Consider the following 25,653-nt stretch of genomic DNA (forward strand, 5'->3'; position numbering starts at 1 on the left):
CCACTGGTTCTGGAGGGGGACTGGTGCCCAGAGTGCATCACTCACCCCAGTTGCGTCAGTGCCCCTGACGCTCATGGGCTAGCGGTGCTTGTGCTGGGGGTGCCCTGTTCAGCGGTGCTTGAGTTGGCGGTGCCCTGTCCAGCGGTGCTTGAGTTGGCGGTGCCCTGTCCAGCGGTGCTTGAGTTGGCGGTGCCCTGTTCAGCGGTGCTTGAGTTGCCGGTGCCCTGCCCAGCGGGGCTTGTGCTGGCGGTCCTTTATGGCCCAGCGGGGCTTGTGCTGGCGGTCCTTCATGGCCCAGCGGGGCTTGTGCTGGCAGCCCTTCATGGCCCAGCGGGCTTGTGCTGGCAGTCCTTCATGGCCCAGCGGTGCTTGTGCTGGCGGTCCTTCATGGCCCAGCGGAGCTTGTGCTGGTTGTGGCCTCCTGGGCAGCGGGGCTTGTGCTGGCGGTCCTTCATGGCCCAGCGGTGCTTGTGCTGACGGTCCTTCATGGCCCAGCGGGGCTTGTGCTGGTGGTGGCCTCCTGGGCAACTGGGCTTGTGCTGGGGGTCCTTCATGGCCCAGCAGGGCTTGTGCTGGCCTCCTGGGCAGCTGGGCTGGGGCTGGCGGGGCCCTCCTGGGCAGCGGGGATGACGGCGGTCTTCTCCGCTGTGCAGCTCTTCCTAGACTTGCTGGGTTTCTTGTGGCCCTTCCCCACCTTGGGAGGTGTAACAGCTGAGTCCACAATCCAATCGGGACTCCTGGGAGCGGCTTTGGTGGCTGGAGTTTTCCCCCTCTCCCACCGGGCACTGGCCAACTTTTGATACTTCACAGGGGGGGGACTGGCTGTGCTGTGGCTCCGTGCAACACTGGCTGTCCTGGTGGCCGGTGCACTCCACATACCTGTGACAGCAGGCACCACTGGTCCCGTAGATGTTGTGGCTGAGGTGCTACTTCGGGACCTATGAGATGGACGGGTGGGGGAGATGTGGGAAAAAGGTCAAGGCTGAACAGGAAAAGCTTTTTGGACACACTGGGACAAGTAGCTGGAGGGGGTTTTGGGAGTGGAGGAAGAGGTGGTGGTTGTAGGAGGTGTACGTTTGGTGACTTTTGGCACACTGGGAGAGGGCACAGGGGACGTGTGAATGCTAGTGGGGGTGGTGACTGCACATGAGCGGGGTGTGCTGGTGGGTTTGCTGGTGAGGGACGTAGTGGCTGTAGTGGTAGTGCATGCAGGTGTGAGTGTAGACGAGACTGGGAGGGAGGAGGGAGACGACGAGGAGGGGGACACAGTAGAGGCAGTGGATGTTGGTGTGTCTGCATGTGTGTTGCTTGCGTGAGTGTGGTGAGGTGTGTGCAGGCTGGTCTGATGGTGTGCTTGGGATAGGCAGAGGTACAGGGGATTGGGTCTGAGTGGAGGAAGTTGGAGGGGGGAGGCTAGAGACGGGGACAATGGCTGCCATCAGTGCTGAGGCCAAAGTTTGAAAAGGTCGGTGAAGCGCCGCCTGACCAGAATGAATGCCCTCCAGGAATGCATTAGTTTGTTGCAACTGCCTTTCTACACCCTGGATGGCATTCAAAATGGTAGACTGCCCAACAGTGAGGGACCTGAGGAGGTCAATGGCCTCCTCACTGAGGGCAGCAGCGGTGACTGGGGCAGTGCCTGAGGTGCCTGGGGTGAAGGTGATGCCCACCCTCCTGGGTGAGCGGGCACGGGGCGAAGGCTGAGGGGCTGCTGGGAGGGCGGTGCTGGTAGGGGGGTGGCGGCTGTACCTGTAGATGCAGGGGGCACAGATGTTGCCGCCACCACAAGGGAGCTCCCATCAGAGTACGAGTCTGTGTCGCTGGTGTCAGCTCCTGTCCCCGCAGTGGAGCTCCCCTCGCCCTCCGTCCCACTGGTGAATTCAGACTCTGTAGTGTCGCCATCCATGGCCATGTGGGATGCAGCTCCCTCGTGCTCCGATGCCACTGCTCCTCCACCTTATGATGCTAATGCACACAAAAACAGGAAGACCAAAAAAACGGGGGGGGGGGAGACAGAAGAAAGACATGTTGAGTGCATGGATTACCGCTACCGTTGGCGGACAAGACAGACACAGAGGCCCCCTGCACTACGCCGCGCTCTTTGGCTCCACAGTGCAATTCCTTGGAAATGGCCTACAAGGCTATGGACGACATCTGCACACATAGATGACACAGGGGCATGAATAGCTGTACTTGGCACTCTACAGAGGTGGGGTGGGTGGCCACAGGGCCATGGCTTACGGAGGGGCCTAGCCGACGCAACTCGCCTTGGCCTCGGGAAACCCACAGCCCTCCTCCCCCACCCAAACAACTCATCTGCGCTCAAAGTCAGCTGAATGAGAGTGTACTCACCCCTTGTGTCTGCTATGATGCCCTCAAGCGCCCATCCAACTCCAGGTAGGCCACCGCCAGGATCCTGAACATCAGGGGGGTCATGGTTCGACGGGCACCCCTCCCACGTTGGGAGGCCATCCCCAGCTGAGCCTCCGCCATCTTCTTGCTCCAGCGGCGAATGTCCTCCTATCTTTTCCGGCAGTGGGTGCTCCGTCTGTGGTAGAACCCCAGGGTCCGGACGTCCTTGGCGATGGCACGCCAAATATCTTTCTTCTGGTGGGCGCTGACCTACATGAAATGTACAGGGGAAGAAGAGAAGTCATTACCAACTGCACCGTCAAAGTGAGTAGCCCCCATCCCTACCCTTGCCATGTGGCACATGCACTCACCGTCTTACATGCACGCAGCACTCTGCCCCCTTCCTTCTTACATCCAGCCCTCTCCACACAGGCATAGCCTATACAACATGCTCCCTGTGTACTTACCTGTTTGTCTGGAGGACCGTAGAGTAGCGTGTACTGGGGGAGGACCTCATCAACGAGCTTCTCCAACTCCTCCGATGTGAAGGCAGGGGCCCTTTCCCCAGACGCACGAGCCATTGTCTCTTCCAGACTGAGGTCACAGCAGCACTTGCAGTGTAGGTCCTCTCCTGTCGAAGATCAGGTATCGAGTGATTGAAGTGATAGAAAATGGCGGTCACGTCCTTGGCGGTCATGCCCACGGCAGTGCGTACCATCACCGCTGGCGTACATCGTCATTGGCTCCTGGGACCCATAGGGTCCAATGTTAACCAATGCAGCATTGCGCCTACAGCGACGGTATACAACGCCAACACAGTTACCTCACATCCCATTGTCCCACTTTAGAGGTCAGGCAGCTGCCATTTCAGGGGCCCACATGGCCTCATTTTCAACTGCATCACACATACCTAGGCCTAGCCTCAACACACATACAGGCCACCTTTTGTGTATGATTGGTGTTCTGGCTAAACTGTGGGTACGTACCTCTGAGTTGGTTGACTGTGCTCGCTGTTGTCCTTCATAGGCACCGTCCACTGGGACATGTGAGGAGATGGCGGCATCCTCCGTTGTACCGACCGTTGGTGGACCTGTCGACAATGGAGGAGCGACATTTGATAATCACCTACAGGTTTGACCATGCCACAATCCAGGAACTGTGTACCCAGTTGGAGCCAGACCTGATGTCAGCAATCCGCCATCCCACAGGAATCCCCCCTCAAGTGCAGGTGCTGTCAGTGCTCCATTTCCTTGCAAGTGGGTCATTTCAAACAACAGTGGCCATGGCATTAGGGATGTCCCAGCCTATGTTTTCTAACGTGTTGTCCAGAGTGTTGTCTGCCCTTCTGAAACACATGCGGAGCTACATCGTTTTCCCTCAGGTGGAGGATTTGCCTACAGTGAATGGTGATTTCTATGCCCTGGGACATATCCCCAACATCATAGGTACCATCAATGGGACACATGTGGCTTTGCACCCCCCCACAGGAGTGAACAGGTTAGAGTTATCATTCCATGAAACCAGAAGAGTTATCATTCCATGAATGTACAGATGGTATGTTTGGCCGACCAGTACATCTCCCATGTGAATGCCATGTTCCCTGGCTCAGTGCATGACGCCTACATCCTGCGGAATAGCAGCATCCCTTATGTGATGGGTGAACTCCAGAGGCACCGTGTGTGGCTATTAGGAGAGCCCCTGGAAGCAAGACAGTGGGAATGGTTGTCTGGGGTTATCCCTACAGGTTAGTGTGTGTCTAACAGTTGTCCCTCGCCATTTGCAGGTGACTCTGGGTACCCCAACCTGTCATGGCTACTGACCCCAGTGAGGAATCCCAGGACCAGGGCAGAGGAACGCTACAATGAGGCCCATGGGCGAACTAGGAAGGTGATCGAGCGGACCTTCGGCCTCCTGAAGGCCAGGTTCAGGTGCCTCCACATGACAGGTGGATCCCTATTCTACTCACCAAAGAAGGTGTGCCAGATCATCGTGGCCTGCTGTATGCTTCACAACTTGGCTTTGCGACGACAGGTGCCTTTTCTGCAGGAGGATGGTCCAGACGGCGGTGTTGTGGCAGCTGTGGAGCCTGTGGACAGTGATGAGGATGAAGCAGAGGAAGAAGACATGCAGAACAGGGACTCAGTGATCCAGCAATATTTCCAGTGACACACAGGTGAGAATACAATCCTGCCTACTACATGTACTTTTACACTATTACCTCTATCCTGTCTGTCATTTTCACTCAGTGTATGGTCACTGAGTTGTCACTTTCCCTTACGGTTTCACAGATGTGGGTCCCACTGTGTGTCATCTGCTTACATTCCTCATGGACTAGAGCGGTGTGACATAGGTATGTTGACATGACTATTTCAAACACATTTTGTCACTGTAATTGCTAATACACTATTTCGAAATCACAGACAGACTCCAGAACATTTTGTGCTTTAGGTGTGTTTATTTCAATGCAAAATATTGGAGGGGGAAGTTAATTGGTGAGGGGTGATGGCGGACGAGTGTCCATGGCAGAGTCCAGTCTATTAGTCTCACAGGTGCATTGCCCATATGGGCATAGGAAGAGGAGCTGGGGCAGTTTAATTATGGACAGGGTGACAAAGTGTGACAGTAGGATGACAATTAGGGTGGTCTCATTTCTTGGCGGGGTCTTGGCATCATTCTCTGTCTTGTTCCTGGATCTCAGGGACCGTTTGCGGGGTGGTTCTCCCTCTGCAGGGGGTGGGGTGCTGGTGTGGTGGTCCTGTGGCGGGGCTTCCTGTCCACTAGCGCCGGCGGAGGTGGTGGGCAGGTCATCGTCCATGCTAGTGTCAGGGGCCCCTTCTTGTGCCACAGTGTCCCTCCTGGTGTTGAGTACTTCGTTCAGCACCCCTACGATGGTGCCCAGGGTGGAGCTGATGGTTCTGAGTTCCTCCCTGGAGCCCAAATACTGTTCCTCCTGCATGCGCTGGGTCTCCTGGAACTTGGCCAGTACTGTTGCCATCGTCTCCTGGGAGTGGTGGTATTCTCCCATGATGGAGGACAGGGCCTCGGGGAGAGTGTGTTCCCTTGGCCTGTCCGCCCCCTGTCGCACGGCAGCCCTCCCAGTTCCCCTGTGTTCCTGGGCCTCCGTCCCCTGGACCGTGTGCCCACTGCCACTGCCCCCAGGTCCCTGTTGTTGTTGGGGTGGAGGGTTATCCTGGGTTCCCTGTAGTGGTGGACACACAGCTGATTGATGTGTCCTGGGGACGGAGGTATGGGCCCTCTGGGTGGGTGCTGTGCTGGTGTTTCTAGAGGGAGGAAGGTCTGTGGTTGTCTTTGGCTGTGTGAGGGGAACCGACTGTCCAGAGGTCCCTGATGGTCCGGGCTGGTCATCTAGTTCCAGTTGATCAGAGCTGCTGTCATCACTGTGGGCCTCTTCTGTGGGTGGAGTGGACATGTCTGGACCCTCCTGTCTGGTGACGTTGGGTAGGGGTCCTGCAGGGGTGGAAAGGCATGATTATTGCATCTGTGTGTGGAATGGTGTGCAATGGGTGGGTGACTGTGTACCCCAGTGCTGGCATTCCTGTGTGGGAGCTTGTGTGATGATGGTTTAGGGGGGTGTATGGCTATGTGCAGTGTGCATGCTTTAGTGATGGGTGTCCATGCTTTGTTGCTGCATGCAGGGCTTGGTGATGGGATGGGTGGTTTGTGATATTGGGACATTTGTGAGGAGTTGGTGTGATGGGGGTGAGGGTGAGGGTGGGGGTATGTGATAGCATGCAGGTAGGGTGGGGGATATATTAGTAAAGCTTTGACTTACCAGAGTCCATTACTCCACCTACTCCTGCGAGGCCCTCAGGATGCAGATTCGCCAAGACCTGCTCCTCCCATGTTGTTAGTTGTGGGTGAGGAGGTGGGGGTCCGCCGCCAGTCCGCTGAACCACCAGGTGGTGTCTTGAGATCACGGAACGCACCTTCCCCCGTAGGTCGTTCCACCTTTTCCTGATGTGCTCACGATTTCTTGGGTGCTGTCCCACTGCGTTGACCCTGTCCACTATTCTTCACCATAGCTCCATCTTCCTTGCAATTGAGGTGTGCTGCACCTGTGTTCCGAATAGCTGTGGCTCCACCCAGACGATTTCCTCCACCATGACCCTGAGCTCCTCCTCCGAGAACCTGGGGTGTCTTTGCTGTGCCATGGGGTGGTGTAGGTGATGTGTGGGGTGGAGTGTGTGGTGATAAGTGTGGTGATATGTAGTGGTGTGTTGTGTGAGGTGTGTGGAAGTTGTGTGGGTGATGGTGTTATGTGCCTGTGGATGCTGTTGTACTTGCTGGTGGTGTCTCTCTCTGGCCTTCTTTCTGTATTTTTTGTCGTAGGGGTTTGTGGGTGATTTGGGTGTGTGTTTTACATTGTAATGGGTGTGTGGGAGTAGTGTGTGTATGTGTCTCAGGTGTGTGTATTTTGAATCCCTCTGCAGGCGTCGCTGTGGGGGCTCAGGGTGGTCAACTCTGGCTACTCAAGGGCTCGCATTTGCCAGGGAGTCTTCCCTGTGGTGGTAGTTTTCCGCAGGTCGAGCCGGGGGTGTCAGGTGCAGAGTGGAAAGTCTCACGCTTCCGGCTGGAAACGTGTGGTCTTTAAAGGTTGCTTCTTTGTTGCAAAGTTGCAGTTTTGTTGAACAGCGCCGCTGTCCTCGGGAGCTTCTTGGTCCTTTTAGATGCAGGGTAGTCCTCTGAGGCTTCAGAGGTCGCTGGACCCTGGGGGATGCATCGCTGTTGCAGTTTTTCTTGAAGTGGGGAGACAGGCCGGTAGGGCTGGGGCAAAAGCAGTTGGTGTCTCTGTCTTCTCTGCAGGGCTTCAGATCAGCAGTCCTTCTTCATCTTCAGGTTGCAGGAATCTATCTTGCTTGGTTCTGGGCGCCCCCAAATACTCAATTTAGGGGTGTGTTTAGGTCTGGGAGGATAGTAGCCAATGGCTACTAGCCCTGAAGGTGGCTACATCCTCTTTTTGCCTCCTCCCTGTGGGGAGGGGGGCACATCCCTAATCCTATTGGGGGAATCCTCCATCTGCAAGATGGAGGATTTCTAAAAGTCAGAGTCACCTCAGCTCAGGACACCTTAGGGGCTGTCCTGACTGGGGAGTGACTCCTCCTTGTTTTTCTCATTATCTCCTCCAGCCTTGCCGCCAAAAGTGGGGGCAGTGGCCCGAGGGGCGGGCATCTCCACTAACTGGGATGCCCTGTGGCGCTGTAACAAAGGGGGTGAGCCTTTGAGGCTCACCGCCAGGTGCTACAGTTCCTGCAGGGGGAGGTCTGAAGCACCTCCACCCAGTACAGGCTTTGTTACTGGCCACAGAATGACAAAGGCACTCTCCCCATGTGGCCAGAAACATGTCTGGTGTGTGGCAGGCTGGCAAAACTAGTCAGCCCAGACTGGAAGTCGGGTATGTTTTCAGAGGGCATCTCTAAGATGCCCTCTGGGTGTATTTTTACAATAAAGTGCACACTGGCATCAGTGTGCATTTATTGTGCTGAGAAGTTTGATACCAAACTTCACAGTTTTCAGTGTAGCCATTATGGTGCTGTGGAGTTCGTGTCTGACAGACTCCCAGACCATATACTCTTATGGCTACCCTGCACTTACAATGTCTAAGGTTTTGCTTAGACACTGTAGGGGCATAGTGCTCATGCACCTATTCCCTCACCTGTGGTATAGTGCACCCTGCCTTAGGGCTGTAAGGCCTGCTAGAGGGGTGACTTACCTATGCCATAGGCAGTGTGAGGTTGGCATGGGACCCTGAGGGGAGTGCCATGTCGACTTAGTCATTTTCTCCCCACCAGCACACACAAGCTGGCAAGCAGTGTGTCTGTGCTGGGTGAGGGGTCCCTAGGGTGGCATAAGACATGCTGCAGCCCTTAGAGACCTTCCCTGGCATCAGGGCCCTTGGTACCAGGGGTACCAGTTACAAGGGACTTACCTGGGTGCCAGGGTTGTGCCAATTGTGGAGACAAAGGTACAGTTTAGCGAAAGAACACTGATGCTGGGGCCTGGTTAGCAGTTTCAAATCATAACTTGGCATCAGCAAAGGCAAAAAGTCAGGGGGTAACCATGCCAAGGAGGCATTTCCTTACAGCCATAAATAATTGTATCGCAAATTTTGCAATGATATCAATGATGCCATAGAATATGTCTGTGCATGGAGAGGACATGTGTTATAGTTACCTTAGGGCATGAGTTATAGTTACTTCAAGTAACTCTAAGGTAACATTGTGTGTCTGTAATTTTGGCACTGTGATTGTTCCTTGAGCATCTACATACAGAAATCTGCAATAACAAAAATCCTCGTGTTGATTAGACGATGGGACTACAAAGGGTTGAATCTCAACAAAACAAGGATACTTCCTCTTAATTATACGTAGTAAGTGCTTCTATGCATCATGGAGATGTGCTCAATTTGGGAACGAACTTCAAAATCGGTGGGAAACATACAGAGGGGGCCTTTTATTAAGCTGTCCGTCATCCTAGAAAAAGGTGCGAAGAATTTGCATTCCACTAATTTATATGTGGCGCCCCTAACAGACAGGTTTCTAAGTCATGTTGCATACTCGTAGTAGTTACAATGTAGATCGATAAGCTCTAGTCTCAACAGGAGATGACAAGAAAGAATCCACTCATCACACTCACTATATAAGGAATTTCCCTGCTAGGGACTACGATGGGAGACTCAAGGGTCCCTCGGCCACTGCTAGCTCCCTATCTCCAGAGGATGCTGGCATTCCTCCTGTACTTCGGAAGCATCTAAAAATGCTGCTTCCAGCGTGTGGGAGCAATCCTTTCACCTGTTTTTCTTCCAGTGAGCGGGAGCAGTTTTCCTGCTCCCACCCACAGGGAGCAGACTTACAGTTTGCTCTTACTTGGTGGGAGCTGTCAAAGTAAACTGCTATCTCCTCAGAGTAGGCACTCGGGAGATAAGGAGCTAACTCTGGGGGTGGTGGTCCATAGGGCCATTAATGGCTCTAGGAGGGGGTCCAACTCCTTTCATTTTACACGGGTCAGCCCTGGGGAGATGGTGGTCCCTAGGCCAAATAAGTTCCATGGGTAGTGCCTTCCACACCCTTTATTTGATTTTCAGGCCTCAGGGATGGTTGTCCTTGGGGCCCATACAGGGCCCTTTTGGAGGGTCCACATGGCTCCTCACTTATGTTTTCCTTAAGACCCAGGGAGTTGGTATTCTTTGGGGTACCTTTGAGCCATGGGGAGGGGGGGGGTCTGCATGACCCCACCTATAATTATTTTCATTTAGCCCCAGGGAAGTGGTGGTACCCAGGGCTCTAAGGAGCCAGAGGAGGGGGGTCCACTCAGCCACCTTCCTACGTTTAAATTATGCCCCAGGGAGATGGTGGTCTCTGGAGCCCCAAAAGACAAAGGAGGAGGGCTATGTGTGCCCCCCAACTTTTTTTTAATTGAGCATGCCTCCGGGACTTGGCCCACCCAGGGTCTAAAGTGTAAACAAGTGCAGCCAGGCCTTATAGAATGTTAATATTGCCACAGAATAGACCATATGTCCGGCAGATGTCAGCTAAAAGCATATCATGAGCAGAGGTCCATGAGCTGGGGCAAGGTCCCACAAAATTTCCATCAACAAAACCAAGCCCTGGGAAACCTGAATGCATCTTATACGCAGGCTGTTACAAATGGGGTCTTTGATTGGCAGTCAGGTTACCCCCTGTCCGAGCAAGGATTCTCACTCTAGTCAGGGTAAAAGAGAATCACCCTCAGCTAACCCCCGCTCACCCCCTTGGTAGCTTGGCATGAGCAGGCAGGCTTAACTTCAGAGTGGTAGGTGTAAAGTATTTGTACCAACTCACACAGTAACTTAATGAAAACACTACAAAATGACACAATACAGGTTTAGAAAAATAGGAAATATTTATCTAAACAAAACAAGACCAAAACGACAAAATTCCAAAATTCCACCATCACCAAGTCAAGTTATTAATTAAAAAGCAATAAGAGTCTTCATGAGATTTTAAACACAACGCTAATGCTGTTAGCATGACAATGTACCTGGGCACGTAAAAAATAACCCCGCATGGATGAGTGTGCATCAAAAGGGGCTTGCGATGCGTCGATGTTACTCACCAGCGAGACCTTGCGTCGTTTCTCCGTCGGTCGGGTCGGCGTGCGTCGGTTCTTCTCTCCGCAGGAGAGCAATGCATCGATCCGAACAGCACTCTCTGGTCCAGGCAGGCCTGGCGTCGTTTCTACATGTCCAGCGCTGTTTGCAACGGAAATCCTACTGCACGATAATTCAAAAACCACGTAGCACAGGTTGTGATATTATCAGCATCCGTCAGCGATGCTGCGCGTCGTTCCTCCAGCCGCGTGCATCGATCTTCCAATTTGCACTGCAGGCGAGCGTTGATTTCAGCCGCGAAACCGGTGGTGCATACATTTTTCAGCCGCGTCTTGGAGTTGCATCCATCACAGCAGTCTGTGTGTGGATTTCTTACTCTTGTTCTGCCAGCTTCTTCTTTCAGGGCCCCAGGAACTGGATGGGCACTACTTGGCAGGGTAGGTGTCTCAGCAGAGGCTCCAGGTGCTGGCATAGAGAAGTCTTTGCTGTCCCTGAGACTTCAACAACAGGAGGCAAGCTCTACTTCAAGCCCTTGGAGAGTTCTTCACAAGCTGGAAGGCACGCAAAGTCCAGTCTTTGTCCTCTAGCACAGGCAGAAGCAGCAACTGCAGGATAGCTCCACAAAGCACAGTCACAGGCAGGGCAGCTCTTCTTCCTCCGCTCTTCAGCTCTTCTCCAGGCCTCTTGGTTTCCAGAAGTGATCTAAAGTCTGTGGTTTTGGGCGCCCTTCTTATACCCATTTTGCCCTTTGATGTAGGCTTACTTCAAAGCAAATTCTCTTTTCTTGATGAAATCCTGCCTTGCCCAGGCCAAGCCCCAGACACACACCAGGGAATTGGAGACTGCATTGTGTGAGGGCAGGCACAGCCCTTTCAGGTGTGAATGACCACTCCTCCCCTCCCTCCTACCACAGATGGCTCATCAGGATATACAGCCTACACCCCAGCTCCCTTTGTGTCACTGTCTAGCGAGAGGTGCAAACAGCCCAACTGTCAAATTGACCCAGACAAGGGATCCACAAACAGGCAGAGTCACTGAATGGTTTAAGCAAGAAAAGGCTCACTTTCTAAAAGTGGCCTTTTCAAACACACAACCTCAAAATCAACCTTACTAAAAGATGTATTTTCAAATTGTGAGCTCAGAGACTCCAAACTCCACATGTTTATCTGCTCCCAAAGGGAATCTACACTTTAATCATTTTTAAAGGCAGCCCCCATGTTAACCAATAAGAGGGATAGGACTTGCAACAGTGAAAAACGAATTTGGCAGTATTTCACTGCTAGGACATCTAAAACACATTAGTATATGTCCTACCTTAAACCTAAACTGCACCCTTCCCATGGGGCTACCTAGGGCCTACCCTTGGGGTGTCTTACATATAAGAAAAGGGAAGGTTTAGGCCTGGCAAGTGGGTACACTTGCCAAGTCGAATTGGTAGGTTAAAACTGCACACACGGACACTGCAGTGGCAGGTCTGAGACATGATTACAGGGCTACTAATGTGGGTGGCACAACCAGTGCTGCAGGCCCACTAGTAGCATTTGATTTACAGGCTCTGGGCACCTCTAGTGCACTGTACTAGGGACTTACCAGTAAATCAAATATGCCAATCATGGATTAACCAATTGAATAGGAGCACTTGCACTTTAGCAATGGATAGCAGTGGTAAAGTGCCCAGAGTAACAAAAATAGCAAAAACAGAGTCCAGCACACATCAACAACCTGGGGAACAGAGGCAAAAAGTTAAGGGAGACCACGCCAAGGATGAAAAGTCTAACACAGGCACAGGAAAGTCACTTCACTGCTGCATCACTGCAACAAGGGTCAGGTAGTTGGACCAACACATCATCAGCAACAACAGACAGGGAACTCAGCCCAACAAGAACCGGGCCACAACCAGAGTAGGGAGGGGTAATTGTTTGGGGAAGCAATGTCTTCACACACCGGCAGAATCCAAATGTGCAGTAAAACTTAATGCCCCCATACAAAGCATGCATTTTACGCTCTCCTTAAAAATCACTGTATGAAAACTCAAAAGGAGGACAAACGAGACAACATTAAAGATTCAAGCCTTTACTTGTGTTCAGGAAATGCAGGGCTGTTGTACGTGTCCTATTGTTTGTGTATCCTCACTAGAGTCTGCCATTCAAGGTGCCAGTGGGAGCATTGTCCCGCTCTGCTGCTGATCCCGCAGGGTAGGGTTGGCTGGCCACACCACATTGGGAGGGCAGTCTGACGAGGGGGGCAGGGCAGATCCCCGGCCAGTGCGTAAAAGCAGGCACCAAACACCACGTTGAAAGGACACCATTCTCGAGCACACAGCAAGGGACCAAAAATTAATTCATGGTGCCAACAGTGCCACCAGAAAGTTAATGGCCTCCAGCCAAACGGAGGCCCCCTTTTTGGTTCCAAAATGAAGTTTTCCTCCAGTGTCAGGAGCTAGGCTTCCCGTGCGGTTGAGATAGCGAAGCCCCACAACCTATATTGCACATGCACGAAATCCACAGATTGCAAAACTCTGCATGGCGCTGAGTAAGTAGAGGGGTGAGATTTCACCAGAACAACCAGCCATCCAGTCCATTACCCTCCTTTGGGCAACCTTCGATGAGTTCTTAGCCTTGCACCAGACTCTCCATGCATCAATATTTTTCCTCCTCCTTCCCCTCAAAGTTTTCCAAGTAACAGCCAGGAACTGCAAATCTAAATAAGATATCACCAGAGGGCGACGGGGGTGCCAGGGAAAAGGGAGTCCAAAAATATCCATCATAGTTCTGCACAGAAAAGAATGCAGAAACATGCTCACCCCCATATCAGGCCTAGAAATCAGCCAACACACAAGAGCTTACACACACCGTCTGATAGGAAGCAATAGTCCCAATCTCGAACACGCAATATCAGAGACACATGGGGGCCATGGATCAATTCTCCAACTCCCTCTGGTTCACGTCAATTAAGATAACAGACCATGCAAAGGCCTAGGGAAGTGACTAAGGACCAATAAAAAGAAGCCCAAAATCTAGCCCAAAAGAAGCCTCTAGAACAAGGGAGTAGTCAAGACACCTGGTATCACTAAGGAGGGTCACATTGCACATCTCATGCCGGGAGTAGAGGGGCATAGTCAGGGCACCTAGCATTTCTAAGGAGGGTCACTTTGCACACCACATGCCAGGATTGGAGGGGTACACATATGACCTCAGGACACGCTGTGATTGCCTACCAGTGTTCAGTGCAAGACTCTTTATTCATCCCCATGCACATGTAGGTCGAAAACACTGCTCACACCAACAGTACACCCATGCCCACACTAGGATACTGGAGAGCTGGTGACGCAGACAGAGCACCAGATAATTAAAATTATCCACATGTTCATGAGATACCTTTATGCTCACAAGATCAGCTCAAAAAAATGAAAAACAATATATATAGCCATACACCTTTTCAGGCATGGAGAGGGGAGAGGCACAACAGCCCATAAAATCTATATGCTGATGAACAATAACCCATTGTTTTCAAATTAGACACCTCGAGTGGGGCCTCATTCAGGTGCTTCATTGAAATGAAGAAAACCAAAGAATTCCTATGAAATAATTGGTGACACATGAAAGGATTAAATGTTTTCTCAAATAACAGACCAGACCTAACTCTTATCCAAAAGGTCCGCAATCGAGTCTCCAAGTACACCACCTTTACAGCGGGCCATCACCTCTTTAGCTACCACACCAATAAGCCAAACAGGACCATCTTACTGCAAAGCACATTGTGAGCTTTTTTCTGAACCGTACCACATCAACAATCCCAACAGCATCAAGAACCACAAACTGCACCACAAACTTTTTTTTAACTGTCAAAGGTAGGAAACTCCAACTACCAGAGGGCCATAGACATTACCCCTTGATTCATCCCAAGATGTTCTAAAAGTTATGCATTTTTGCACGTGTATGTCCTCTGTTTGTATGGGTACTGCCACATCCAGTCCATACCAAAGAACTACCTAGTCTATTGGAGCCCATTCAGAGAATGTACCTGAGCTTCTGTAGGGACCTCTCCCATGTTAATTATAACTACACTGAACACAACACCAGCATTCCACATGCACTACACAGCACCCTCTTACACAACACATATTATCAGCACATGACTGCAGTGGGTTCCAAGTCATCAGCCAGGTTATGTTACATCTGTTCACTGATACCACACGCAGTAGAGGCAGACTTGCTTCACCTATCCCAAGAGGTAGCCTCTGAAAAAGCAAAATACCTTCTCCACCTATACCTATGTAGGATTAGGGCCAAGATACAAACCCACAGAATAGAACCCCACAGGGTATTAGTAAATCTGACCCGATACAAGACCAATTCCAAAGCACTGTACAATCTAGCCAAACTGAGCTAGATAGTATGTGAGAAAGGGTGCCAAAGGACGGATCCTGTTTGGTCAAGACTTTCCATAAAATAGATCCTTGGAGGTAGCAAAACCACCAAACAAATGCACAAGCAAGTCCACTCCCACTTCCATCTGTGGCCCAAGGGTGGCACTTAGCTTATCTGGGGCTGTCTTTGTCCCCAGACATGGAGTTTAAGTGTAGAATCACCCACCCCAAGGATACGAAGAGAAATGAATCCCGTAGGGGAGGGTTGAATAGCAGTATAGATACCCTGTGTCAGTGTGAGAAAAGGCCTCTTTTGTCATGGTTAGTCCCCTCTTTTTGCCTGGTATTTGATGTAGTCTCAAAGTTGTTAGCACCCAGGGCCTCTGCTAACCAGGCTCTCTTGGCCAGATCTCTTTCTCAAAACTGTTGGGATGCATTGCCACTAATGGCAACACCTTTAGCTGCCACTATAAGTCCCTAGTAAATGGTACTTAGGTAACCAGGGCATGAGGTACTAAGGATAGGCCCCTGGGGGCCACAGCACAGATTGTGCTGCCCTCAAGTGCCATGCACCCGGATGCGCTCAGCACTGCCATTGCGTGCAATCATAAAAAGCAAACTTGACATGGCACACAACCTGTGTGCCCTGTCCACTATATACTGCATGCAATATCAGTAAGTCAATCCTCTGGCAGGCCTTCCAGCCTGAAGGCAGGGTGTACTCTACTGTATGTGTGGCCATAGATGAAGAGCAATTTGCCCCTACTGTGTCCTCCCCAAACCTGAGACCTAGTAAGTAAACAGAGTGTCCGTTTTAATACATGTGCTGGACACTGGTTAGTACAATTTTCACAGCTACATGATGGCTACTCTGAAGCCTGGGTTGTTTGGATTCTAACAACTCCCAAGTTATAAATCCAATGTGGTACCAGCATTGGATTAATTCTAAAATGTACCCAGTGGTCACCTTAGGGGTGCCCCCTGCAAAGACTAACTACCATGGCATGGTTGCTGGCTGGGTTCAACCGGCCTGGAAACCTGGGGTGAGATAGCCTGCTCTCTAGGTCCCAGAACAAATACCTTCCTGGGCAGGGGTGCTATCACACTCCCCCCCCTCAAGTTTGTGTATTCTCCTGGAGGGGACCTAAAAAATAAGCAAAATATAGAGTTTAAAAAAAATAGGGGAAAAGTGCTCCAGATAAAAGGGTCTGTTTTTTCCCTTAAAGGCGGCACCCATGAATTGTTTGCTGTACCGAAGTCACCATTTACTCAGCTTTCAGGAACATGTAAAGCTGAATCAAAAAACCTAATTGTGTACCATAGTTTTTCCATTTTTCTAAGCGATAGCATATTTTCACTATTTTTTTTGCTCTCAAACTACTTCCAGTTTGTAGTGAAATCCATTGTGAAACCCATGGGTGAGCCAGAAAAGCTATAGATCTTTGCAAAAGTGGTAACATTCCAAATTCAGCAAGGGGTCATATGTTTAGATCCCTCAAGGTTTTCCCAAAGAAAATAACTGTTGAAATAAAAAAATAATGAAATGAGTAGGATAAAACAGGCATTTGGGATACCATTTTCATCTGTAACTTTTTGTCATGATGGCCGATTTAAAAAAGCAATACACCATTACTTTCTACTAGACCTTCTGCTTACAAGGATAAATAGGGTTTATAGGATCTCCAAGAACTCAAGGTACCTAGAGCCAACAACTGAGCTGCACTGTACAATGGTTTTTCATTCAGCTCCAAGTGTAGACCAATTCATAGTGCCAAATAGGCAGAGTGAAAAATGGGTATCAAGGAACCTTAGGTATTTCTGAAATGGGCACTAGAAATGGAGTTTAGGAGCAGTGTGTTTTTGTACATCTCTAGATTTGTGGGTACCCACACTAGCATATGATTTAGAGGCTACAATTCTAAATGTCATCTTTTTTATACACTGGCTTACCTTTGAAAGGCTCAAATGCAGCAAAATCCAATTGGTAATAACAAATGTCCTACTATTCTATCCACCCACAAGTCTTTCAACTAAATGTATTCCTTACTTGTGTAGGTAGACCTAGTGGCCGTGACAGGAAATGGCCAAAAATGCAACATGGATGCATCACATTTTTCCACCAAAAACTGACCCTTTTTGTCTAATGTGAGTAGCTTTAGATTTTGGACACTAGCTTAGCCGACACCTAGGGAAACTTAGCCAACCTTTACATTTTTGAAAACTAGAGACCTAGGAGTATCCAGGGTGTGCTGACTTGCATGGGTCACACCACGTTTTTTTTACTCTGAATCCCTTGCAAACCTCAAACTTTGACTAAACAAACACATTTCTGTGATTAAACATTCTGTAATCTGTGGGGAGCCACAAGTTTCCTTCCACCTGGCATTCTTCAAAGTCTTCTGATACAAATGGTACCTCACTTGTGTGGGTAGGCCAAATGCCCATGACAGAAACAAATTAAACCAAGGTCAATGGGAGTCCCTTGATGAGGGTTCCCGTTTATCTTGGTTTGAGCTGTTCCTGTAGTGGTCATTGGGCCCAGCCACACAAGTGGGACAGCATTTTTATTTGCAGAAGTGGGATAATGCAGAGTTGTTGGAATTGTGTGGATTCCAGTGGATTCTGGAATTTTACATCACAAAAATGAAAGGTAAATTTGTGGTTTCAGTCACAGTTTGTAGTTTGTTGAGCATTGTGGGTAAGAAAACCTTGTGGGACCTACCCAAGGCACACCACCTTGGAGGTTTGTACAGATGGTACCATAGCACAGCCCCAAATACAGCACCTATCCCTATTGCTTGTCTCCCAACATAGTGATTTAGGGCATTTTGTGTCCTTTGGTCTTGGGCCATCCACACAAATGGGATACCATTTTTATCGGGAGACATGTGGGAACTCAGGGTGGTAGGAAACCTGCGGCCCCATGCAGATTACATGTCTTTCCATTACAGAAATGTGATGGAAAGGTATGTTTCTTATCAAAGTTCAACATTTGCAAAGGATTCTGGGTTATACTATCTGGAGAGAGCCATTCAAGTCATAACCCCCTGGACTTTCCTAGTTGTCTAGCATTAAAAAATGAGCAGGTTTGAGGTAGGACCAAAAATCCACAGCTGCTCATAATTAGAAAAAAAAGAAGTTCTTAGTTCTTACCACCATAGATATCACATTCATATGCCACAGGATGGAATCAGCTTGACTACATTTTTCCACCTGTGAAATAACCGCCTCATCCTTTCTGAACATTACTGAACGTACGCCTAGTGAACCTTTACTAATGGCTCCCATGACAGCCACATGAGGCTCAGGAAGACATGTCTTTGATGTGCCTTTAGCACACTCCCTGTGGTAAATCCAAATCCTTCTAGTTTGTGGCTGCTAGTTGGGGGGTATCTGACTATGCCCCCAAGGCATCATTCCTTGAACTAAGCGAGCATATCTACCTTTGAAACTAAAGCAAACATGTTGGGGAATACTGCTGAAGTTCCCTAAAGAGAACATCATCAACCATGAAGAACGGTAGTGTTAGGAATGGGGGCTCTAGTTGGCAGAGGTATGCACCCTTATCCAAGTAGGGACGACAACCCTAGTCAGGGTAAGTCACACACAATCCAAACTATCCTGTGCCCACCATCTGGTATCTTGGCACTGAGCAGTCAGACTTAACTTAGAAGGCAATGTGTAAAGTATTTGTGCAATAAATCATGTAATAACACAGTGTAAACACCAAAAAAAAACACCACACAGGTTTAGAAATATACATATTTATCTAATTAAAGTAAGGGCAAAACAATAAAGATTCAATAATCACAAGTTGAAATATCACTTTTGAAAGGTTAAAAAGGGTCTTAGATCTCAAAAATCAACAATTGTCTCTTGTGTGCACAAAGTAACTGGTTTGCGTCAAAATTGCAAGCACGGAGACCGCAGAGGAGGAGATGCGTGGAAAAATAAGGTGTGCTACGGATTTTCTGACAAGGCATAGATGATGCGTTGTTTCTTTCCATGCCGCAAAGGGGTTTGCATCGATTTCCGGCGTGCAGTGTCTTGGTTTCTCACTAAGATCTTCTGACGCCAGGGTTGATGAGTGGAAATCCTGGGTGTGCTGGACAAATTCACAAGCGTTGCGTCGATCCGGTATGGTGATGTGTCCAATTTTCCATCGCACACAGGCCCTCCGTCAATTCTTCACTCAGGAAGTCAGGGGGCGTGGTTCCGGCTCGGCTTGGTATTTACCTGGTAGGGCTGTGTGTCAAATTTCCGGTCGCAACACAGGCGCTCTGTTGATCTTCTCTCAGGAAGTCGGGCTGCATCGTTCCCATTCGGCTATGTGGCAATTTTCTCATTGCAAGGCAAGCTGTGCGTCATTTCCGGCAGGCTGCGTGTTGATTTTCGAAGCACAAGCAGTTTCTTCAAGAGATGAAGTCTTTTGGGCCCTGAGACTTCAGAAAACAGGAGGCAAGTTCAATCCAAGCCCTTGGAGAGCATTTCTCAGCAAAGTGAGAGGCCAGAAAGGTAGCAGGGCAACAGCAAGGCAGCAGTCCTTCGCAGCAAAGCAGTGAAGGTGTGTCCTTTGGGCAGCTAGGCAGTTCCTCTTGACAAGTTGCAGGATCTGGTCCAGAAGTGTCTGTCCCAGGATGTGTCTGAGTTGGTGGTGTCAGGGACCCAGGTTATATACCCAAATGTGCCTTTGAAGTGGGTGGGGCTTCAAAGAGTGGTTTTGAGGTGCACAAGGTCCCCTTTCAATACAGACCCGTTTGCCAGGGTCCCAGTAGGGGGTTTGGCAGTCCATTGTGTGAGGGCAGGCCACTAGCCTTAAGTATCAGGCCCCTCCACCCTTCCAGCCCAGGAAGACCCATTCAGTATGCAGATGAGTGTAGGTGTGACTGAGTATCCTGTGTTTGTGGTTGTCTGGGTGAAATGCACAAGGGAGCTGTTAACCAGCCCAACCGAGACATGGATTGGAGACAGGCTGTAAGGCACAGATGGAGTTTAAGTGCAGAGAAATGGTCACTTTCTAAAAGTGGCATTTCTAAAATAGTAATATAAAATCCATCCTCATTAATAAGTAGAATTTTGTATTACCATTCTGGCCATATTAAACATGACCTATTTACCCCTTTCTGATCAGAATCTACCACTCAAACAGTATATGAAGTAGCCCTAATGTTAGCCTATGAAAGGAGCAGGTCTCACAGTAGTAGAAAATGATTTTAGGTGTTTTCCATTACCAGGACATATAAAACACATAGGTATATGTCCTTCCTTTTACCAACACAGCACCCTGCCCTATGGGTTACCTAGGGCCTACCTTAGGGGTGACATATGTAGAAAAAGAGGTGTTTAAGGCTTGGCAAGTACTTTTAATTGCCAAGTCGAAGTGACAGTGAAACTACACACACAGGCCTTGCAATGGCAGGCCTGAGACATGGTTAAGGGGCTACTTATGTGGGTGACACAACCAGTGCTGCAGGCCCACTAGTAGCATTCAGTCTAAAGGCCCCGGGCACATATAGTGCACTTTACTAGGGACTTGTAAGTAGATCAAATATGCCAAATATCCCTTGGAAAGCACACCTACAGTATTCTTTTCTTACCCGTTCATGTTTCTCTCCTCATCAGAGTTCTGACTAATCCTGTATAATAGCCAACTGAACCTATACTAATGTCTTCCATCCCTAGCTACTTGAAGGTCAAGAAAACATGGTCACTCATGCGCCATTAGTTCACTTACAGTGCTAAATCCGACTCCTAGTTTGTGGCTGCAAGTTGGGGTGTCTGAATATGCCTTCAGAGGCCTATTCCTCAAACTGAGCGAGCATGTCTACCATTGAAACTAAGGAAAAAATGCTGGGAGATACTGCCTAGGTTCCCTAAAGTAATAAGGCAAAAAATGTCCGGTAAACTCATTCACCAACACTTCTACCTTTGCTTTGAAAGTGTGAAAACTCAGTTGCCAACTTTTATTATACCCAAATGTTATTTTTAAAAAGTACAGGTCACAATATCTTGTATGATGATTGTTTTCACATCTTATACTAAAAATGTAAAAAAACCAATCATTATACAAATAAATATGTCCTGTACCCCTTTTCAATAACATTGGTTATGATACAAGTTACTAATTGAGTTTGCACACTTTCAAAGCAAATAGAAACGTTGGTGAATAAGTCCCACAGCTCATTTGTTTGAATAATTACACTTACTCTGGTTCTTGTGGGCAATCAGGGTGGTCTTTGTGTAGTATACACCCGTTCCTTAAAAAGCATTTCAAAATCTAGTCAAGGTTTCAATGTTTTATTTCCCAGGGTACGCCATGACAATATGGCATATGTTCTGTCCACCATTATGTGCAGTGTGGAGACTATAAAGCCCTTGCCAATCGGCGAACAGAAAACCAACCACATTCTGATGACAGATAAAGATGCCCCTCAAGTAGTTGAACTAAAATTCTGTGACTGCTTGCCTAGTGAAGTAGTGGACCATGGTAGGTACAGCACAGCCGTTAAAAGGTTTACCTAGCAGCAGTTCCACCTCAGTCAATTTCTCACTGCTGCACATGTGTATGATACAACATAAAGCAAGTAGGAAAACACAGGGCTTGCTGAGATGGGCACTGCAGGCACCTCTTTCCCTGCTCAGAGCCGACTTTACAACCACAATGTGGTCAAGCCTTTTTGGGCATTTCAGGAATGCAATCAGCAAAGTGGCACTCCTGCAGCCTTGCCACAGCCACCAGAACATATGAAGAGGAGGCTGCTGCGTCTGTAGCATTAGGACTTTCAATGATGGACAACTGAAAGTCAAGGAAAGAATATGAGTCTACCTGTGGTTGTCTGACACTAAACAATATATGCATTGTATGTTGCCACCTGGATCAGGTGGGTAAACAGCTATTGTACCAAGCAAGAGTTTTTACACCTCACATTGTATAGCTGAAGAACCTGGTAATTCTTATCCACTCTGTCCATTTACTTGTTGTAATCAAGCATACAGGTGGTCTTGTGAAGTCCGCCCATCTATTATGAATTGTAATGAGCACGCATGTCTAAGAACTTAAATGCGAGAAGTTCATTGGAACACAATGCAGTGCTCTGGGATTTCTGGAGCTTCTTACAAACAGGCTCCCGTGAGAATCCTTTGTAGCCACAATGAGCTGTACTGTAGGTCACAGTACCAGCTTTGTACAACTCACTGAACAGCTCTACTCTTATATAGAAATTGTCCACATAAAGGCTTTAATCTTTGTGAAAGAGTGAAGCTCCCGTACACTCTTCCCTGTGACTCCGACTCTGAGAGGGCAGCCCACAGAGGTTAGAGTAGAATCCTTCCCTGTATACACTCTCAAGCTGTACACATAACCAGTAGATCTCTTACACAGCATGTACAACTTGATGCCATAGTGTGCACTTTTGGTCGCAATGTTCTGCCTGAACAGCAGCCACCTTTTATACAGGATCAATGACTCATCAATGGCTGCATTCTTTCCAGGAGTACACATCTCTGGAAACCTGGCAGAGAAATGTTCCACGACAGGCCAAATTTCAAACAATCTGTCATTGTCTGGATGGCCTGGGGCAATGTAGCAGGATTGTCATTGAAAGGCAGCATGCACTGCAATAGCAAAAACAGTCTCTGCTTATGTATGATATGCAGATGGGGGTTACCAAAACTGTGCGAGTAGACCAGTAGGACTGCAAGGTTGGTTTCTGCACTAACCCCAATTTGAGTGTAAGGCCCACAAATGTCTTCAGCTCCTCAGGCGAATTGGGAGTCCACTGGCGTGACCTAGAATGAGGCCATAGAGTGCCTCCATGCTCCCTCAGATATTGTTCAGCACCAACATTTGTTTGCAGCACAATTTACTCAAGGAAGTCAACATCCAAAAAGAGATGGATGTAGTAAAGTGGCAAAAAGTTGGCCATGTCAATATTACATCCAGTGTCGCCAGTGAAAGGCCTCATCTCTGAGTTTGTATAACCTGCTACTGTCGTTCCACTGCACAGACTGTGCTTGCGAAGGGACAGCACGACTGTCATCATCGTACCGTGAGAATTGCTTGAAGATGTGTCGTCAGATGGATCTTGGCAGACTAAAAATCACTTCCAGGTTTTGCTCTATTTTACACTCCCTCAGTTGCTGTCTCACTATCTGCTGTCTCAGTCTCTTATCTTACCTCAGAGCTGTCCTCTATAACCAGAGTAAGGGCTTGAGCAGCAGTCATCCACCAAGGCACCATCTCTGCTACTGGCAAAAACAGTCCTTCTAAAACACTATCCTACGTAGAAGCCAGATTAAAACAGTTGGTGGGGTGTGTGTCAGTGATGTGTCCAACAGTAAATAATGACTGTTACCTTACTTTGTCTTCTTTCCTAAATCTGCAGGCTCTCCAAAAGCACAAAAAAAGAAAAAAAGACAGTATTACTTCACCTTGCCAGATAGCCATCATAACAGCCTTTAGCACACGTGGTGCCAAGTGTGACAATAATTTGTGGCACCCCACAATGTCCAGGGCATTGAATAAACAGGGAATATGCCATCCTGAGAGTGCTCCTTTTTGTTTTGCAATGTATAGTTGAGAGCCACCCTCACTATTTGGAGGCACTCATCTATGTGTCTGGCACAGCCAGGTGGAACTTCTTAGGAATTCATAAGTGGCCTATGCCAGAAATGCCACACAGTGATCAAAAGAAAGGGACTTATCCAGTGCCTTCAGGCATGTGTTATTTAATACAAAGGCATGAAGCCATTAGGTTGGTGCCTATAGAGATGTACATTTTATTTGCCATTGTGAAGCAGGACGAGGGGTGTATTCCCTGGACATGTGACTACAGGTGAAGGGATATGGACATCAGGCAAGTCATGGCAGCCCATACAGGGCATTATTTGTTTGGGAAAACTTAATGAATTTAGCCAAACATGTAATGCAAATTGATGGTGTGATTTTGCAATAGTGCAGGGATTTCATATTATGGTAAACATCACATGATTATGGCCGCTGTAGAAAACGTATTGGAACCAAGAAAGTTTAGTCCTCTCTCTCTTGCTGTGGTTTCTTTCACTAATGAGAACATCTGTAGGGCTTTTTAAATCAACCAAACCAAACCAAAGGAAACAGATTAACTTTACTTTGAATACAGCACTGAGCAAGGCATTTTCATCTAAATGCGTTTGCTGAATAAACAGAGACTATGCTATCCTGAGAGCGCTCTGATTTGTTTTGCAAAAAATAGATATATTCAACATTGAAACAACAAATTCTGCAATATGAGAGATTGTACAAAAAAGAGATCAACAGAAGTTGAGAGGTGATTTCACTAAATACCTATATTGAAGTGGGGAGAGTTCCACAGGGACTTCGAAGATTAATGACCCCTACATATCAAAAACCACACCCAAAATTATTAGAAGAATGGTCAGCTTTGATGGCGTCAACATATAAGGGAATGTTAGATCTTTTGACAAAATATGCTGCTTTGGAGGTAGAACAAGTAAATGAAGAGATCAGTAAATTAACGTTATTAATTGATAAAAATTCGGCAAAAGAAGAAACCTCTGTTTTTTTGAAGGACATGGAAATGAGATTGACAAAGTAGAAGAAATCAAAACACAGAAAAAAAGGAAATTCCTTAGAGACAAAATAAATTATTCTACAGCCCGAGTTTAACATTTGGCAAAAAGTATGAGGTGGCGTGAAAATTTTGTCATAGGGATTCTTTGAAACAACAGGAGCTAATAACTTTGGAGTCAAGTTCCAAGAGCATTTCAGACCTAGAGGATCAACCAGGTGTGAGTATCTCTCAGGGATAGCCTTTTCCCATCCTGGAGGAATACTGTTTTTTACAGTTTAACCAACATCCTCAAAGGAAACCTCCAAAAGGAAAAGGAGGAGGCAGCAATGGAGAAAAAACAGGAGAGGAGGCACATCCAAGAGGAAACAACATGCCACATTGGGAGAGTATTCAGCAGAGCAAAAGGAACAAATAATGGGTGAGAACAAACTAACTGTTATTAACATTTCCTCCCCTAATTCAACCTCAGATGAACGCTCCTTATTAGAACTTGGATCATCTTTTTGTCCTACAGCCAATTTTGACTATACTAAAACGCATATTGATCACTTTCACTTCATTAGAAAATTTAAATTGTTAAAAATATTTACCCAACAGAAGGACAACCATACCAATACAATCTTGATTTAGAGTTGGACCCCTGGAGGTGTCCAGACAATTATGTATCGGTGATATTGAAGGCCTATCAACTGTGAGAGAACTGGAAAAAGGGAGGATAGTGTGGGAAACTGAAAGAGAGTTACTATGCGATTTCGACTGGAGGTAGATGGGACCAATCAGAGTGATTTCAGATGTAACACATGCATAATATTTCCATGATGCTGTGATCTTTGATTTATTGAAGTTGTGGAAGGAAAGTAAGAAGATTTTTGCTGGAAATCTCACACCAGCCCAACGTATAGCACTGAACATACTTTTGGAAGCCATGTCTTTTAGAATTAAACCACCTGATAAAGGTGGCAATGTGGTGCTATGGGATCTAAAGAAGTACCAGCAAGAGGCAAGACGACAACTAGTGCTATCAGATAGCTATGAGAGGTGAACAGTAATGGCATCTTAGTGTTCTGTTACTTGCTATCATTCTTTGCTGTCTGAATGGTGAAATCAGGGCCTTCTAACAGATGATGAATTGCAGTTTCTCACAATAAGGAAACCTGTGGTACCATGTTTTTATATGCTGCCAAAGATCCATAAAGATAGTATCAACCCACCTGGCAGGCCTATAATTTCAGCTAATGGTAGCCTCCTTGAAA

The sequence above is a fragment of the Pleurodeles waltl genome, chromosome 8 (assembly GCF_031143425.1).
Source record: "Pleurodeles waltl isolate 20211129_DDA chromosome 8, aPleWal1.hap1.20221129, whole genome shotgun sequence".
Lineage (NCBI taxonomy): Eukaryota > Metazoa > Chordata > Amphibia > Caudata > Salamandridae > Pleurodeles > Pleurodeles waltl.